The sequence below is a fragment of the Canis lupus genome, chromosome 4, assembly GCF_048164855.1.
Source record: "Canis lupus baileyi chromosome 4, mCanLup2.hap1, whole genome shotgun sequence".
Lineage (NCBI taxonomy): Eukaryota > Metazoa > Chordata > Mammalia > Carnivora > Canidae > Canis > Canis lupus.
Genome location: NC_132841.1, coordinates 72,609,316 through 72,615,892, shown reverse-complemented (window position 1 = coordinate 72,615,892; position 6,577 = coordinate 72,609,316). Strand labels below are relative to the sequence as shown.

Genomic DNA, 6,577 nt, shown 5'->3' with positions numbered 1-6,577 from the left:
GTACCCCAGTTAGCACCTAAGTACGATACTGTTCTATTTCGTTCACTGTCTATTCCTGTGTGTTATCTAATTCCACGATTACATGTGTGAGGATGCCTTGTTCCCCCACACTCCACAAGGGCAGACACCATGCTTATGCCTCTGTGCAATTCTCAAGACAGATTAGTAATAATAAAACGTTCATTAAGTGCTTACCACAGGCTAGGCTCTAAGTGTTTTCTAGCATTATCTCACTTAATTCAAGCAATGAAACAACAAGGTAGGTACTATTACTCTCCTCATTTCACAGATGAAGAGATTGAGGATCAGAAAGGTGGTGTAACTGGACCAAAATAATGTAACTAGTAAGTGGCAGCAGTAGGACACAGACACAAGTCTTTGTGACTCAAAGTCCCTGCTAATAGTACCTTTCACGGAGTGTTAAACATATGCTTATGAATTAATTAAGGTTATGCCTGCCACCAAAGCAATTGGGGTGCACGGCAGGCAGAATAATGGCCCCCAAAGATGTCCGTGTCTTAATCCTCAGAGCCCATGAATATGTTACCTTACATGGCAAAGGGGAATTCAGGTGGTGAATGGAATTAAATCGCTAATCAGAGAACCTTAAAATGGGGAGGTTATCCTGGATTATCTACATGGTCCCAATGTAACCACAAGGGTCCTTAAAAGTGGGAGAGGAAAGCAGAAGAGAGAGTGAGGAGTGATGCAGTGTGAGAAGAATTTGACCTGCCGTTGCTGCCTCTGAAGATGGATGAAGGGGCCATAAACCAAGGAGTACGGACACCTGCACAAGCCAGAAAAGACAAGGAAACAGATTCTCCTGTACGGCCTCCGGGAATGGGTGCGAATCCTGCCGACTGCCACCTTCCCCTAGGGAGACTTATGTCAGCTTTCTAACCTACTCAACTATTAGATGATGAATCTGGTTGTTTTAAGCCACCAGATTTGTGGTAGTTTGTTACAGCAGCAATATTTACCTCATTCATAGTGGATAGATTCCCAGCTAAGTCCAAACTGTCCTGATGAATGGGCAATGGCCTGGTGAAAGGTAAAAAGGCTGCTCTCTGGAGAACCCAAATATCTGCCTTTCTCCTCCATGACAATTCTTCATAGGCAGAAATTGTACCGCTTCCAGAAATCACCTGTTTCCTGGCCTTTCCCACCCTGTCTGTGCACTATTCTGAAAACAGCCTTACCAAGAAGGCAGGACATGAAACTCTGAGTGCAGCCACATGTTAGTGACAGCATTCTCTCAGGAAAGTTATTATTACAATCAAAACATGTATGGTACCCTTTTAAAATACCATTACCTAGTGCTTTTATCCCCAAGCACTTCCCATATATTATCTCAGACGTCTGTACCAGCCCTTAAGTGTACATAAATGACAGTTTCAAGTGCACATCATGGTTTTTGGATTTCATTTTTTGACTCATTTCCAAGAATTTTATCCTTAAGAGGCCCAAATAGCACTGCAGAAAAAAAAAAAATACATGTTTTTCAAGATGGCAGGGAAACCAACAGTTTAGTATTTTTTGTACTAAGTAGATGATATGCAGCCAGTAGGTGGCTTCAGTACAGACTCACAGACTCAGGCCTCTTTTCACTGGGCTGTCCTGACCCTATGGCTTCTGTTTTTCAAAGGTCTTTAACCCTGACTAGGCCCTGGACACATCTGGCAAGGTGGCTGGGCTGGGCTGGGCAAGGTGGCTGGACCACACAGTGACCGGCTTGGAGCTGGGATCCACATTCCTATTCCCCAATTCCCAGTCACCTGTCTCTGATGACTTTCCCACAACCACGTAGCCCCTCACCGCCTCTGTCCCTTCCCTTGTAAATCGGTAATGGGTCCATTACACCTTAGCCAGGATCAGTTTGATGATGCTGCGCCTATAGCTACCCCTGCTCTTTTCCAGGTACTTTAACATACACATTATTATTTAACATGACTTAGTACAGTAGTGAGAGTATAGACTTTGGAGCTAGACCACCTCGTTTCCAATCCCAGCCCTACCACTCCTCCGCTGTGTGGCCCTGGGTACATCGGTTAACGTCGCTAAGACTCGCTTTTCCCATTTGCGGAACGGCAATTTAAAAAGTACTTCTTGGGTGGCTCAGCGATTTAGCGCCTGCCTTTGGCCCAGGGCGCGATCCTGGAGTCCCAGGATCCAGTCCCGCTTCGGGCTCCCTGCATGGAGCCTGCTTCTCCCTCTGCCTGCGTCTCTGCCTCTCTCTCTGTGTGTCTATCATGAATACATAAATAAATAAATCTTTAAAAATAAAAAAAATAATAAAAAGTACTTCTTGGGACGCCAGGGTGGCTCAGTGGTTGAGCATCTGCCTTTGGCTCAGGGCATGACCCTGGAGACCCGGGGTGGAGTCCCACGTCGGGCTCCCTGCGAGGAGCCTGCTTCTCCCTCTGCCTGCGTCTCTGCCTCTGTCTTTGTGCCTCTCATGAATAAATAAATAAAATCTTTAAAATAAATGCATAGACAGTACTTCTTCAGGAGGTGGCTGCGAGGATGGAGTGTTTAGCAGAGTCCTGCAGCAGAGTCGGTATCACAGGGGAGCTAACGCAGTTCAGCAAAGCATCCGCCTGCCCGAGGTCGCAGGAAGGCACCGCAGGGGCAGAGGCAGGGTTTGGAGGCACCTAGTCCCCAGCGCGCTGCGCTCTCGGGCAGGCGTCCGGGCCCGGGGCGCGGAGGGGCGGGGCGGGGCGGGGCGGGGCGGGGCGGGGGCGGAGGGGCGGGGCGGCGGAGCGGCGGCCCCGGCCCGGCGAGCGCATCCCGCGCCCGCGGTAGGAGGCGCTCGGCGCGCTCGGGGGTGGCCGGGGCCGGGGCCGGGGCGGCCGGGCGGGAATCCGTCCCCAGCTGGGGAGACGGGCAGTAGTTCTCCTCCCGGTGGAACGTTCCTCTTGAAACCGTTCCACGAGGGCTGTTCTCGCCTCGGGCTCGGGGAGGAACTGGAACCAACACAGCAACAAACGCCCACGCCGCTGACTGGCACCGGAGCGTCCCGCGAGCCGCTCCCCCCGCGCGCTCGGGCGCCGCGCCCCTCCCGCCGCCGCGCCCCTCCCTCCCGCCCCGCGTGGCCGCTGTTGCTGTCCGCGGCCCCACAGTCTCGCACGCGGCGCGGGGGCCGGGCTCCGCCGGCTGCTGCGCCGCGCCCGGGGCCCCGCGGCTTCGGGGGCGGCGGGGGAAGGATGCGGGGGGCGGGGGAAGGAGGACGCCCGCCTCCTCCGACCGCCAGCAGGTAAAACCGGTCCGCCGGGTCTCCGGGAGGAGCGGCGGCAGGTGTCCCACGTGAGGCCCCGCGTCCGCTCGCTCGCCCGGGCGCTCACCTGGCGGTGCGCTCGCGCGGGGGGCGGGGAGGGGGAGGGGGCGGGGGGAGGGGAGGCCCGGCCCGCCGTGCCCACCGCGCCCAGCCGGCGGGGCCCCCTGCGGGCTGCCTTGGGGTGCTACCGGGTCGGGGAGCGGCCAGGGCGGGGGGGCGGAGGGGGAGGCGCTTTGACTTCTTTTTCTTTTTCTTTTTTTTTTTTTTTTTTAAGATTTTATTTATTGGGGATCCCTGGGTGGCTCCGCGGTTTAGCGCCGCCTTCAGCCCGGGGCGTGATCCTGGAGACCGGGGATCGAGTCCCACGTCGGGCTCCCTGCGTGGAGCCTGCTTCTCCCTCTGCCTGTGTCTCTGCCTCTGTGTGTGTGTGTCTCTCATGAATAAATAAATACAATTTTTAAAAAAGATTTCATTCATTCATTCATTCATTCATTCATTCATTCATTCGAGACAAGCAGAGACATAGGCAGAGGGAGAAGCAGGCCCCCCACAGGGAGACAGATGGGGGACTCCATCTCCACATCCGGGATCCCGACCTGAGCCAAAGGCAGCCGCTCAACCACTGAGCCACCCAGGTGCCCCCATGGCTTCTTCATCTACGGTTAGAAGGTGCTGGTCCCTGATGCGGCCATTACCTGTATAACCTTGCATCAGCCGAGTGTGATCCACCGACCTGAGGCCCGGGCATCACGTGGGAGCTTGTTACAAGCAGAATCTCCGGCCCTGCCCCAGGCCTATTGATTCACAGTCTACTCTTTAACAAGATCCCTAGGTGACTTCTAGGTACAGGAAAATTTGTGTAATGTATAGACTTTTCTCTAAGGTCTTTTCATCCGTGTCCTGTCGTGTCAACACATTACCTTCAGAATGTGCGGGGCGGGGGTTGGGGGGGTGGGGGGAAGGTATGGCTTTTGGAGAAATGCCACTCCGCCCTCAGCTGAAGGGCTGCACCTGTTTGATGCTTAGCAGCAGCTCTCCACTAATTACTGCTAAGGAGTAATGAGTAGAAGGAAGGCAGAGCCTTCTGCAGTGCAACCCAGGAGAGCTCAGAGATTAGGTGGGGAACCAAAATCCAAATAAGAGGAACTAAGTAATTATACGAGATGATCATTTAAGAAGTTACACAAAACAGAGTAACCCTCCAGAGGAGCAGCTTAAACGGTATGTGCTACATATTTAGTAAATTCAGTCTGCTAATTAGCTACCACAAATTTTTTATGTGTATATTCTCTAAATATACAGACTTATATATGTAAATAAATATATGTGCAAGTGTGTATTATATATATATATAGAGAGAGAAAGAGGCAGAGCATGTTATTCTAACATGGAGCCACACACAGAGCAGGTGGTCAGCACTTACAGTGTCAATATCTGGATCCTGTTATAACATATTCTCCTGGAAAAAGAAGAATTTTGTGCTTTAAACCAAACCAATGTGGATCTGTTCCAAAATAAAAGGTGTTACAAGGGATCCCTGGGTGGCGCCAGGCGCCTTTGGCCCAGGGCGCGATCCTGGAGATCCGGGATCGAATCCCACGTCAGGCTCCCGGTGCATGGAGCCTGCTTCTCCCTCTGCCTGTGTCTCTGCCTCTCTCTCTCACTGTGTGCCTATCATGAATAAATAAAAATTAAAAAAATAAATAAATAAATAAAAGGTGTTACCAATAACCAACGGTCCATTTAATCTGTCTTTTTTTTTTTTTTAAAGATTTTATTAATTTATTCATGAGAGGCACAGAGAGAGTCAGCGACACAGGCAGAAGGAGAAGCAGGCTCCACGCAGGGAGCTCAACCTGGGAGTGGAGCTCGACCTGGGACTTGATCCTGGGTCTCCAGGATCATGCCCTGGGCCAAAGGCGGCGCTAAACCGCTGAGCCACTGGGGCTGCCCTTAATCTTTTAATATACACATATCCACCAGAGATACATGGCCTCTAATTGGTAGGAGCCCGGAAAGGCCTAACATAGCTAACATAACAAGATTCTTCAAGAATCCTCCTAGGTCTTTTATGTCAGAATAACCCAACGTGCCTTCTACATGTCCATTCAGGGCTCCCAGACCACAGTACTGTCATAGATCATAGGCTAACTTTTTTCAGAGCCGTTTCAGTCTTACGAGTTATTGATCTGCAAGCCAAACATTTTCAAAGTGAGGTTTCACTGGATGGCCTATAATAGCTCCCATTTACTCTGTCAAGTACTCAGAGTTTCCTAACTAGGCACTTAATCACGTGAGTTGTGCCTAGTGAGCACCAGTGAGAAGCAGAGGTGGAGCATCCCTCATGTCTTGGTTAGAAGGATCTTTACAGTTCTTTAAATTCCTTTATTTTTTTTCCTCTACAATGTTTTGTTGGCATTAGCCCACCAAGACATTAGGAATTTTGAGTACTCAACAGAAAATTGGAGCTCTTTCAAGCCATTCGTGAGATCTTCTTGAGATATAGGTAAGAAAGGGAAAGGATGCTTCTGTCTAGCACAGCTAGGACAGAAATTGAAAAAAAAATCTTTAATATTTGCACCCCAACCAAATTAAAGTTCTCAGTTTTGCAAGTTATGCTTGATTCACGATGAGTGTTTAGCATAGCCTATCTGGATATACTAACACATACTGTTGAGTACAGATGAATTGTCAAATGCTAATGAATGAACGTTCATTACGAGGCAGTTGATATCTACACTGTCTCCATTCTGAAAGCTTTCTTTGCCTCCTCAATTACATTAGAACAAAAACAAAAAATTTTCCCAAAACTTCTAGGATAGCTGAGCAGCACATACCCAAGCCAAAAGAGTTATCCATCTTTGACAGCAATCCACATGGCTACTTGTCCAGTACTAGTACCACTTATTTTAAAATATTGGAAATCTTGATAGTGAAAGAATTCAAAATGTGTTTCAGATGGAAACTCTGAAAAGTTAAGATTTGAAGAGATGACCTCAGGAAATAGTTTTTGGTAAACTTTGCAAATAGCATTATTGGTTTGCACAAGTCACGAACATACTGTCATGGTGTTGGCAGAGCTAGGCACTGTACTCAGGAAAAAAAAGAGTAAAAAAAAAAAAAGCTTTCATCATCAGCAATGTCGAGAACCATAAAATCAGTAATTAGATTTAGAGGAAAGCCAGTGGGAGTTAAAACCATAGTGATGCAATCAACTAATCCAGAGCTGGTTAAAATTCTGGCATAGTATGAGCACCAGTTGCTATCTTTTGCTGACACAAACTGAAGGAATAAAAAACAAAC

General features: G+C 49.3%; 1 long non-coding RNA gene across 1 annotated transcript; it reads left to right on the top strand.

Moving 5' to 3' along the window:
- The first annotated feature begins 3,194 nt into the window (after nucleotides 1-3,194).
- Nucleotides 3,195-3,739, top strand: LOC140631629 (uncharacterized). Its single transcript, XR_012029156.1, has 2 exons — nucleotides 3,195-3,253; nucleotides 3,549-3,739. It is a non-coding gene; the product is annotated as an uncharacterized lncRNA (long non-coding RNA).
- Nucleotides 3,740-6,577: the final 2,838 nt, after the last annotated feature.